Source organism: Pongo pygmaeus, chromosome 20 (genome assembly GCF_028885625.2).
Source record: "Pongo pygmaeus isolate AG05252 chromosome 20, NHGRI_mPonPyg2-v2.0_pri, whole genome shotgun sequence".
In the NCBI taxonomy this organism is placed as follows: domain Eukaryota; kingdom Metazoa; phylum Chordata; class Mammalia; order Primates; family Hominidae; genus Pongo; species Pongo pygmaeus.
Genome location: NC_072393.2, coordinates 48,492,666 through 48,505,479, shown reverse-complemented (window position 1 = coordinate 48,505,479; position 12,814 = coordinate 48,492,666). Strand labels below are relative to the sequence as shown.

At 48.7% G+C, this 12,814-nt stretch overlaps 1 pseudogene; it reads right to left on the bottom strand.

Annotated features, from left to right (window-relative positions):
* LOC129021076 (carcinoembryonic antigen-related cell adhesion molecule 8-like) lies at positions 1-7,933 on the bottom strand (annotated as a pseudogene).
* Between the last annotated feature and the right edge of the window lie 4,881 nt (positions 7,934-12,814).

The window sequence follows — 12,814 nt, the reverse complement described above, 5'->3', positions numbered from 1 at the left end:
TTATTCTTGGTTAAGGCTGGGCCTACCAAAATATGCCTGGGGCAGGCAGTCATGGACAGCTTTGATATCCAGGGCTGAGAGTCTCTGTTCTTGGACCTGAGAGGGACTGAGAGGCCTGGCTTCTGTCCATGTGGATTTGGTTTGGCAGCCTGGGCTACAGAGGACATCCAGGGTGACAGGGTAACTGTGACTGGCACTCACTCGATTCCAGATTTCACACCCATAGGGTCCTGTGTCATTCCTTGTGACATTGAGTACAGTGAGGGTCCTGTTGTTATTGGACAGCTGCAGCCTGGAACTGACCGGGAGGCTCTGACCATTTACCCACCACAGGTAGGTTGTGCCCTGGGTCTCAGGTCCACAAGTTAAGGCCACAGCATCCTTGTCCTCCATGGGGTTGGAGTTGTTGCTGGTGACAGAGGGCTTGGGCAGTTCCGCAGTGCAGAGAGAAGATTGCCCTGTGTGGCACCTTTGTTTCCCCCATGGGCATCTTTCAATCAGAGTTGACATCTGCCACCTCTCAGCCCACCCAACTCTTTAAAAACCCATGGGAAGTGTGTGTGTCACAAGACAGATGCATGATGATCTGAGGGCTCAGAGACCATGAGTCTGCCTGCTCTGTCTTAGAGAAGCACAGGCCTTCTCAAGTATAAATTGAGCAGCAGCACTGGGTCATGGACAAACACAAAAGCAGAAGTCACCACTCCTGGTGCCTCTCCTGGTCCCTCCCTGACTTGCTGCCTGCCTGGCCCACCTTGGTATCCACACCTGGAATGTGCTGGTGCTGTGCTCCTTCCAGCTTCACAGTCCTACTTTGCCCCGCCCCCCCCACCCACCCACCCACCGCCACCCAGTTGTTTTCTCTGTGGCTTCCCTTTCCAAGGGCATCTTAGAGATGGGTGACAATGGGACTTTTCATCGTCCTTAGCCTGGGACTGGATGTTTTAGTAGAACTAACACAGAAGAGACCACGGGCAAGCCTGGAGGCCAATTCAGTCAACAGGCAGTGGAGCCACTAGGTGGAACAATTTTCACCAAATATTTCATGGTAAATGACTTGAACCAGTGACCTCTGAAGATAGAGCAGAGTCTAAAGAATGATCTAGAAAGAGTGAAGAGGACAAGCAAAAGCTGGTGGCTTTGGAACAGAAACATATTCCCCATCCTGGGTTTTTGATGTTCCCTCTCCCTTTGCAGAGAGCAGGTGAAGACCATGTGGGTCTTTCTAGAAATACACATGGATGTTTGCAAATGCAGAACTGACTGGTGGAGACAGGGAACATGAACTGTTTGAAATCTGGTCCTCATGGACATGTGTGTTTGATGGATATGAGACAGAAATTTGGGAGGAAGTTTTGCAAATATTTTCTCCTGTTGGACATTCTACACTCAGATTTCATGAGTTTGACTACTCTAGGGACCCCATATAAGTGGATTCCAGAGTGAATCAGAGAGTAGAATGGTGGGTGCCAGGAGCTGGGACTGAGGTGAACAGGGAGTTTTTCAATGGATATGCAGTTTTAGTTATGCAAGATGAGGAGGTTCTAGAGATCTGCTGTACAGCTTGGTTCCTATAGTTCATTAAGACTGAGTAGTTCTTATGCATAAGGCTTAAGACCAAATGTGTTTCAGATTTCTAACTTTTTCAGATTTGTGAATATTTGTGGTATGCTTACTAGTTTAGCATCCTGAATCTGAACATTTTAAAATTCAAAGTGTTCCAGTGAGCATTTCTTTGGAGCATTACATCAGCGGCTGATAAATGTTGAATTTTGGAGTATTGCAGATTTTGGATTTTTGAATTTGGGGAGCTCCATGTGTAATACTGTAATCTGCCCTTAAAATTTTGTCTGGAGTTTAGAACTCATGTTATGTTCTGACTACAGTAACAAAAAAAAATGGGAGGAAACATTAAATTTTTTCCATAAGTGGAAAATGTTATTAATAGTGCAAATATCTAAGTTCGATTGATGGAAGTAGTATTTCTCTAGATACCAAAATAAGGTTAAGGTGTGCTGTGAATTCCAGCAGGATGGCATTATGCTCAAAGGAAGATACTGAAGGTGATTTGGAATTAGCAACTCCCTGAATAGAGAGAGGCTCATGGGTCCTGTTAGGAGGACAGTACCACTCAAAGAGGAAGTCTTATGTGTGTCAATTACAATACATAAAGGGAGGAAAGATGCCAAATTAGGAGAAGCAATGTGTGTTATATTAGCAAATTTAGAAAGACCTTCCTATCCCTAATTCCTGTGCAGACTTAGGAAAAATGGGGAGGAGCCTGAAACAGGCATGTGAAATGCTTTCCTCATTCTCCCTAGACCTCGGGAAACACAACTAGTGTTTGATTAAGTTCGTTTAAATTGGGCAGAGTCTAAGTGAGATGCCAGCGGCTTGTGCATCTCCCCACCTGAAAGACCCCACCTTATGGCAATGGCATCACGATGAGGACACAGATGTGTGTGAAACAGGCAGTAAACCCATCAGATAGCACCCACCTGGCCACCTCCACCTGGTCCCAGTATTCCCATTATGTGTATGTTACAGCCTTTGTAGTTGTCCCACAACTACAAAATATAAAATACGCTATTGTCAACACAAAATATTCAATATGAACTTGAATATGTTCTTCCACTTTTTTGTCACTCTTTTTAAACTTTACTGTTTCAGTTTTTGAAGTTTCTATTAACACACCATAAAGCTAAAGATTTTTTCCTCAGCTGTGTTAAGCCTACCAGTATACACATTTTCAAAAGCTTATCAAGGGCATTTTTCATTTCTCTTACAGTGTTTTTTATCTCTAGCACTTCTCGTGGTTCTTTCTTAGAATATCCATCTCTCTACTTATGTCACCCATCTGTTTCTGCGTAGTGTCTAATGTTGCCTCTTAGTCTGTCTTGTATGGTTTTTTTGCAAACCAGACGTGATGTACTGGGTAAAAGAAACTTGGGTGAGCAGGCATTCAGTGATGCCATGGAGGGAGGGGTTCTGTGGTATTGGATTAGAGCTGTGTCCTGGGCTGTGAACATTGTAAGTGTCTCTCAGTTTTTTCTTTCCCTTGGGTGGGACATGATGGCTACAGGGGGCTAGAGTTGGCTATTTCCCCTTCCCCGGGGCATTTAGGCTCTGATCAAACCCCAGCTGATTAGACTCTTGTAAAATAGTTTCTCTTAAAGGCAGGTCTTGCCCAGAATAGAATTCACTGGCATCTTTCAAAGTGGTTTCTTTTCCCCCTCCCCTGTAGGAAGGATGAGCTGATTTTTACTGGGTTTTACTGTAGGAACCTGGTAGGGCTCCAGAAGCTAAGAGTCACAAACATGTCCCCCTACCCCCAGAAGTAATCCATTCCCCTGAGTGTTTAACTCTGGGTCTTGTTCACACTGACCCTCCAGCAATTCATTAGTGACAGTTCAGGCTTTTCTGACCCCAGCACTGGTTCCCACTGAGGTTTCTGTGCCAGGGGTTTCTGCTCAGGTAAAGTGTGCTGTCTGTCTTTGCCTGTTGGTCTTTTCAATATATGGGTCAGTTAGCACTGAGACCTCACTTCTCTGAGGGATCTAAAAGAGTTGTTGATTTTTTAGTTTGTTCAGCTTTTTACTTGTTGTTAGAACTGAGTGACAAATTTCAAGCTTGCTATAGGCCTGACAGGAAACCAGAAGTCTCTAGGAAATGACTGGAGGATGTGAGCCTCACAGCTAGCAGGATGAGGATGGAGTCATAAATAAAATGGGTGAAAGGAGCCCGTGGGCTTTGGGGACTGCAGACCTGTACCCCTGCCTCTGACCCCCCTGCTGAGTCAATGTAGAGAGTGAAATCACCTTTGCAAAGATTAGGACAGTGAGAGCAAGCTAGCATGGCTGACTCCATCTGGCCTCTATCCTGACTGGATGTGTTTGCTCATTCCTGGGAATAAGCCAGGCTAACGCTTGAAGGAATTTAGTTTATAGGTTAATGTTGAAGCAAGGATGATAATAGTCCCTTTCTAAAACCAACTCCCTCCTTGCTCAGGGACTGGCTTTCTAAAACTAATGAAAGACCACGAGATTAGGATTACAGGAGCAGGCCAAATTCTGCTAAAATGTAAGCATCGTTTCTGCAATCCCTTACTGCTCAGGACTCATGTGTACAGAGGTCAAAAGATTTGTGACTCCCCTAATTGCTCCTACAGATAACATCACTATCATAGAAACTGAGATTTATCTTTTGAGATGTTTCTCAGACTTTTGCATTCTGGAAACCAGCTGACCTCATCCAGACCCATGACTAATGGCTCAAGCAGTCATGTGGCCTCCACTCAGAGGTGGATTCAGAAAATACAGGCCATTTTCCCCATCCTCATGATTTCATACCCGAGCAATCAGCAGTACCCATTCCTTAGACCTCTGCCACTGAAACTATGCTTGAAAAACTATAACCTCTGAGCAACTGGGGAGGCTGATTTGAGTCATAATAACCTCTGTCCTCCTGCTTGGCAAACAGAGTAATTAAAATCTTCCTTTTCTACAAATCACCATCTCAATAAATTGGTTTTGTCTGTGCAGTGGGGCAAGAAGAACTTGTCGGGTGATTATAAGAGTCGATAGAGGAGCCGTTCATCCCTGTCGAGTGGCCTGTTCCACATGTTGGCCTCACAAAGGGAAAGAGCCCTGGATGGGGACTCAGTGGAAGCTCATTCTCCTGGTGACCTGGGGACACTGGTTCATGATGGAGCCTAGCAGGGCCTGCAGATCCAGCTGAATTTATGTGCCTTTCCTATTTCCTGGGAGCTGAGCCAGGCCACAGTGTAAGCAGGAAGGGAAACAGAACGATCAGCCTTTTTAGAGGGAATGTCGGGGAGAGTCCCAAGGGTGGAGGAGGCTGTGCAGGACAGGGCATGGCAGCTACAATTAAGAAGAAAGAAGATGAGAGACACAGAGGAGCAGAGAGAGCCAGAAACACCCATGTCCGTGAGCAGTGGGGGTTACAACGACCTTAGTGACTCCAGGGACCAGGTGCACCTAGTGCCCCAGACCAGGACCAGGGAGCCCTGAAAACCCTCCCATGGCCAAGGAACTCCAGAGTCACATGAGGTGGGATGGCTTTAGGGGCAGGGGTTCAGAGGGATGGAACATGGGTCTCAGCCCCTGAGAAACAGGGAATGGGTACGGCCAGCAATTTCTGTTATGTTAGGATTCTGCCTCCAGGATCCAGTCTCTAAAGAGGTTATGGATACTTCATTCAATCCCTCTATCCTTCATACAAGAACTAGAGTGTGTGTCTCACGTTGGGCCTGTGCTGGCACAAGGTGTGAATGGGGAGAGAAAGCAAAGTCTTCTCCTTTAGCCTCCCATGGGAGTGACACTGACACTCTGAAAAACACAGGATTTCGGGTTCAGTAAGGGAGATTAGGAACTGAGGAGGAAGTCTGGACATTCCTCGCACTGACTCTGATAGCTGAAGCAGGTGATTTAGTTCTGGAGTACAAACTAATCGGTTGTCCATTTACTCTCACTCCTCGGAGGTTTGGATGCCAAAGAAGAAAGGATGTGAGCCAATGGATGACCGTGGGGGTCCCTGGAAACCAATAAGCCCCCACTTCTGCTGGAGGAGAGGGTCATGTGGCTCTGATCTGCTCCTCGTGTTTGTGTGACTCTGGTTCAGTGACTGTGTCCCCCTGTGGCTCAGTTTTCTCTCAGTCAAATAAGCTAAATGGCAAGTGGTGTATGGCTTGTTATGTTGTTGGTGAATGAACTGTAAATCATTCACAGTCATCTGAACTAATGCTTGGCACAGAAGAGGTGTTCATACAAACAGCATTTATTATTATTTGCCTCCATGAGAGGGTACCCATAGGCCTGATCCCTGTGAACAAGGGATGCTAGGAACATCTTCTCTCTTCTGTTTCTGTCCCTGGGGACACTGAACTTTCTATGGAGTCTACTAAGCTTCCCAGGGTGGTTGGCTGATGGACTAAGAAGCTTGTCCCTCTGTCCTCTGTACTCTGAGTCTCAGGTGGAGAAGGCTCTGTCCTTGCCCAGATGAGGCTCTGGGAGCTAAACCATAGCTGGTAAGCAGCTCTAGGAGCCACAGCCTGTGGACAGCTGGTAAATATTTGCTTCCAGTAAGCCTTGCCCAGGAAGCCACAACCCAGGCCTGGCACAGGCTCCCCAGGGTCACCTGGAGTCAGGATCCTGAGACACAAGTCTGGAGCTGCGGCTTTCAGGGCTGAGCTTCTCTGAGAATCCCAGGGTGTCCCTCAGGCCAGGCCTTGGCCCAGTTCTCCAGGGTCTTTCTCAGAGTCAGTCCATGGGGGAGGCATGAGGTGCTTGGCTGAGACTGATTTCCTGCTGAGTCCCCACATCAGACTGTCCTTTCTCTACAGTGAATATCTCCAGAGTCTGGATGCAGGAAAGTAATTCTGATCTGCTCAAGTTTGTCTCCCCTATATGTGTCCTGCACTAAATGCCCAAACCCTAAAATGAGATATAATGCAGAGGGAAATAAGGCACAGCTCAGGTCTGACAATCCTGTGTGTGCAAGGTAGAACTGACCCCCAACACCCAGAGGACATGAGGAATCACTCACGGTGTACGCTGAACTGTATGGTTATTTCTTCATTCATAAGATTTAGCTTTATAACTTGAAGGGTGTAGAATCCTGTGTCATTTTGGGTCACGTTATGGATCAGCAGGCATGCATAGGAGTTTATCATCTCTTGATCGCTGTATGCAGGCCCTGGGGTAGTTACTTAAGTGTCGATTACATATCCTATAATTTGGTGGTTGGCAGCCACTTGGTCCCCTTTGTACCAGTTGTAGCCAAGACAATCCTGGAGCAGATGATAAACAAGTAGAACAACTTCCTGCCCCTCTGCAGCATCAGATAGCAGGGCTTCAACAGTGACATGGGCAGTGGTAGGCAGGTTCCAGAAAATTCAAAGTAAGGCTAGGAAGGGGAGAGAGCATAAGACAATTTGGGGACCTATGTATTGGTATCAAAAGATGGGACCCTGGGTGTTGAGAAGGTCTCTTCAATCCTCCAACTTAGAGTGTGTGTGTGTCCTACTAGGTCAAGGTCAGAAGCATGACCCTGATTTTTTCAACACCTCTGACCTTGGCATTTCCCTGTGTGGAATCCTCTTCCCCAGGAGTCTGCATGGCTCCCTCCCCACTGCCCTCAGGTCCTGCTCACATCAGGATGTCCTTGGGAGACTTCTTCCCTGAAGCCTCTTCTAGAGACCCTGGGTCTTCCCTTTCTGACCTTTCCCCGCTCTGCTCCCTCCAGAGCTCTTGTCAACACCTGACCTCACATTTTAGATCTCTTTGTATGTCTGTCTTCCTCCCCAGGAGAGTGTGAGCTCTGTGAGGACAGCGGCTTGTGTGATCTTGGTTGCATCCCAGTGCCTGGGACAGTCTGTAGACTCCTGTGGATGAGTTCATGAGCGTTCCCAGTGCTATACACATCCCGGGGTTTACGTTCCAATTTCTGGGGTTGGTGGCTGAGGACAATGTTTCATGCCCTGGTTATGTTTTTATGTGAAGTGTCATCTGACATAGTTATTAATATCATTTTTCAAAATATAGTGGCCAGTGATTAACCAGGAAAATAAAACACTTGAGATTTTCCTGCTTCTTACCTATTCCAGATCAGTGTGATTTTTTTTGTTTTGACCCCTGTCCCTCTTCTGTATCTTCTTACCTATTCAGACTCCAACAGAAGCCCTCTGTCCCCTCTCAGAGCCCCATCCTTCCAGGAGACCCCAGCCAGTCACTGTGCTTCCTCCTCCCATCCTCTCCCAGGAAGGTCTTCCCTCACCTGTGAGCAGGAGCTTCTGCCAGGAAACATGCCATCTGCAGGGAGGAGCTGAGGAAATCACCATGGTCTCTGCTGCCTGCTTGTCCTCTTTTGTGGAGATGAGCCTGGGATCCAGAAACTTTCTGAACACAGCTGTCAGCTGTGCTGTTTTCCTTCTTCTGCACTGAGCCTCTTCCCAGGGCAGGAGCATTTCTCAGGCTCATGGGTGGGGTCTGTGCCCAGGACACCTCCCTGTCCCCTCCCCTCTCAGTCCTGCCCCCTTGTTCCTCCCTCCCCTTCCCCTTTTGTCTGTGTTTCAAGCCTCTAAGAATTGCTGAGTCCTCTGCCTCTTTCAGCAGTGATTCTCTCACCCAACTTCTACACACATTATGTGCAGACACACACACACACACACACGGACACACAAAGACACACACACACACACAAAGAGACACAGACACTCACAGTCACACACACTTTGTAGGTTGGGTGAGCCCAGCCCTGGACCCTCAGCATTCAGCCATTTTCATGGCTCCAAGTTGGGGTGCACAGTCACTCCCCCGGCCCTCTCCCATCCCCATCTGTCTCTTCCCTTCAGAGCAGGAGGACAGGCTCCACCAGGACCCTGTCACAAGGATACCCCTACTGTGCTTTGGGTGAGCTGAGTGCTGGCTAGCGAGAAGGACCCTCCCTTTCTCTAATTGTGTCAAGCTTCCTGCAGCTTCCAAGGATAAACTTTCAGGACGCTGGTGTTCCAGAGGGAACTGTCCTTCCTGGAGGTGTACAGGGTTAATCTCTCAAGTCTCCTGGGAGGAGAGGCCTGTGCTGGTTATTCACTGGGGGCTGTGAACCTCGTGGTCACCAGGGACAAGTCTCAGCCACTCTCTTGCTCCCTGGAGTCTGGTGGCTGAGCTGGGGTTCAGGCTCCTCCATGTCCTCCCTGACCATCTTGGGTGTCCTCTGTCCTCTGCATGGCTGATTGTCCTGTGGTCACTCCACCTTCCCCATGGCTGGCACAGCAAGGAGTGGGGAGCTGCGCAGGGACCCTGTAGGACACAGCTCTCTGAGACCCAGGAGAGGTAGCCTGGGACATAGCAGGGGCTCTGAGCTGGAAACACTAGTCCCAACTTACTCCGAAGCCAGGATGTGCTCAGCCCTTTTCATGTTGACATCCCCTAGGGTCTGTCCTGAGGATTTGGACCTGGTCAAGCCCCTTTGTGTGGAGGAAGCACAGGTAGTGGTCAGATAGCCCATCTGGGAGGACGGTGCTCACACCTAAGAGGGCGAGTGAAGGTGGGTTGTGTTCTAACCCAGGGAGCTCATGCTTACTCCCCACCCCATGCACACCAGAGAGCTCTGTCCTTCCTCCTGACTTCAAGAGGGACAACAGGGGACAGGTGGACAAATCCCAGATGGTGCCTGTGTGTGACCATCACATGTGCTCTGAGCCTCCTGGGGTGCAGAGGGCAGGTTACAGGGTGTCTGGTTGATTCCCATTGGTACTGTGGGCACTCAGGCAGATGCTGTTCTGGAGGCCTGGAATGCCCTAGAGAACAGGAAAGGTGGAGCAGGGGCGGGCATTTAGGGAGCAGTCACAGAAGGAGTTGATGAGGATGGAAGGAGGTCACGAGGGGAAAGTACCCAGTGTGGCATCACATGCACCAGCACTGCCCCAGGAAAAATGGGGTGTGGGGGCAGGAGCTGCCTGCAGAGAGAGTGGCCTCAGGTGGGTGGCCGCTGGGCTGCAGGGAAAAGCTGACAGACTTGGGTGGGGAGCTTGGAGGGCAAGGAGGACATGGGCCAAGTGACCCTGGTGAGGGTGGATCCTGCTGGCCTGTGGGCCCTGCCAAGGGAGGTCAGCAGTCTCTAGGGAGGTTCCAGGTTGGGGGGGACCCTGCCGGCTTCTGTTGGAAGATGAGGGAAATGTGGACGGCAGCAGCCACAGGCCAGGCTGTGTTTTATTCCACATGGATCTGCTCATTTCACACGAAGTCACACGTCTGTTATGTCAGAGCTCCATCACGTTCCAGCCCCGTTCCATCACATTCTAGTTTCAGTCTCTGTGGCTGCAAGTACGCTGTCCTCCCTCTTTCACAATCAGATGTCCCAAACACAAACTGTCATCACCTTCTGTGAGTTTGTGTTTGTGTGCAGTGGGCTGCACTGTGCATGCCTTGGGGGCAGTGATGTCTGGGACTGAGCACTGGGATTTGGGAGAAGAAGAGGGAGGTGCAGGGTGGGAAGATCAGTGTCAGGGGAGGAGAGAGGGAGTAGGGAAAAGTTATCTTTATTTCTCACTTCCCTGGATAAGAACCCAGGACCCTTACTTTGGGGCATAGCACCATACCCTGTTGGTGTCCCTAGGTCTTGTTTATGTTGTCTTGGCATCCATTTTTTAAGGTGTAAATTTCACCGCATCACATCAGAGTGATTCCCATGTTTGTCACCATCACAGAGTTTCCATTACTGTACCCGGTCCAAATGGCTCCAGTTGGTGGCCACAGATAAAATCTTAGAGGCATCTCTCCTGCACAGTGTGCTGGGCTCCCCTCTCGCCAGCTGCTTCCTTTAAACTGAAACAGTTGTGACATTTGCCCTCCAATTTAAAGTGACCACCTCTCAGTCACAGTGTGATCTTCTTGCCCCAGTGTTTGCCTGCTTTAAACACACCCATTAAAGCTCCCTTCTGGAAACCTGTCAACAACACCTTGGACCCAATAAAGCCATTGGCCTACAGTTCCCTTCTCTCCTCCCTGCCTGGGCTCTCCGACCCCAGTGTCTGTGGTCTCCAGGTGTGCCCTGTGCTTTCCAGTATCTATAAGTTGTTAAAAACTCTTACACTTTCACATTGTGGTTGTATCACTAAAGCCTCACCTGCCATCCAGGACTTGACACTGAGGCTGCCCCATGGGACCCGTGCAGGCTGAGCCCCTGCTGGAGCTCTTTTCTTGGGGCCTCTAATGCTGCTGGGGACAGGAGCTGCCAGCTAAGTTGATGGAGAAACTGAAGAGTTTGATTCAAAACAGTGAGTCAGATGATGTATTCCTGGGCTTGGGCTATTAAAAACACCATAGCCTTGATAACTTAAACAATAAAAATCTATACCTCACAGTTCCGGAAGCTGGGAAGTCCAAGGTTGAGTTGTCAGCTGATTTGGTCCTGGTGAGGGCTTTCTTGCAGATGCTGCTTTCTTGCTGTATCTGCACATGGTGGAGGGTTGGGAGGGGGTGGAGGAACAGAAAAAAGGAGAGAGATCATTTTCCTGGGTCTTCCACTTTTTATACGGGCATTAATTCCATCATGAAGCCCCTACCTTTATGACTGACTCTTATTCTAATTATCTCCCAAAGGCCCCACCTCCAAATTCTTTTTTTTTTTTTTTTTTTGAGATGGAGTCTCACTGTGTCACCCAGGCTGGCGCGTAGTAGCGTAATCTTGGCTCACTGCAACATCTGCCTCCCAGGTTCAAGCAATTCTCCTGCCTCAGCTTCCCAAGTAGCTGGAATTACAGGCACCCGCCACCAGGCTCAGCTAATTTTTGTATTTTTAGTAGAGATGGGGTTTTGCCATGTTGTCCAGGCTGGTCTTGAACTCCTGACCTCAGGTGATCTGCCTGCCTCGGCCTCCCAAAGTGTTGGATTACAGGCGTGAGCCACCATGGCTGGCACCACCTCCACCACCTTCACATTAAAAACAAAAGCTTCAAAATTTTGGTGTGTACACATTCAGTTCCTAGCAGGGGAGGTGGGAGTTGCTTCCCCTCCTGTTCACACTACCTGGACTTCCCTGCTGAGATAGCCTCACAAAGGCTCACACTGGGCTATAGCCCCACAGAGCCTGTGTCTTCCTCTCCTCTCCTCTCCTGCCCATTCCTGAGTTTTCCTTCCTGTGCCACCTTCTCCTGTGGCCCCACCTGCTCCCGTTCCAGGCAACTGTCCCTAGGTCCCTGCCCCATTCACCATGTCTCCTCTCACTGCCCTCTGCCATTTCTGCTAAGCCCTGAGCCCCAGGGCGCAGATGTTATGGGCACTATCCAAGTTGCTTTTCTCTCTGGACAGCTTGACAGTGAGAAACCTTGATGTGTTACCAAGGAGGAGGTCCTTGGAAAAAGCTGCTTTTCAGAGGTTCCTGGATCGTGGCAGGAGTGGGAGTGGGGCTGGGCACTTAAGACTAGGCTAGACCCGTGAACAACAGGGACCCTGCTCTGCGTTAGCAACCAGCTCCTCCAACTCTTATGTTTCTCTCTGTAGATGATTCTCATGCATGATTCCTAATCCCTTGCTAGAGTCCCCCTAAAATGCCTGATGACCAGAGCTGTGTGTGGAGATGTAATGGGTGTTGCTCGTGTGCTCACACAGAGTGTCCAGGTGACAGGCTTCATGAACTCCCCTCCCCAAACCTAGCCATTCCAAGTGCCAGGTCACCTCCATTCTGATCTCTAGCACCACAGATGGGTTTTGCCTCTTGGGAACTTTATAGAGGTGGAATCAGGCTTCATTTTCCCCTCTGCACTGGCTCTTCTCTTGCAACTCTTTGTGTGAGATCATCCATGATTTATGCAGCAGGAATCCATTTATTTTTCATGTTGTAAATATCCGTTAGTTTGAATGCACCACAGTTTTATCCCCTGTAGTGTTACACATACAAACTGCAACACTATTTGTGTCTTCTGAATCATGTTAATGCAGACATATCTACACATGTATTTTGGCGGTCTCATTTATTTCCTTGGGTGTAGAGACCATTGTATATGCTGGGACATCTTCTAAGATAGCTACAAATTATAGATTCTCTTGTTAGAGAGCTGAACACAACTAAATTCCCACCAGCAACATCTCTCTGTAGAGTTGTTCCAACTCTTGGGATTGTCAGCCCATTGAATTTTAGCCTTTCTTCTGTGGTCGGGATGAGATTTCAAAATGGTTTTAATATGCTTTTCCTAAGTAAACAATAGTGCAAATGCATCTTTTCATGTACTCACAGGCCGTTACACATGTTCCACCATGTGGTGCCTCTTAAGAGTTTTCTGCCATTTAAAAAC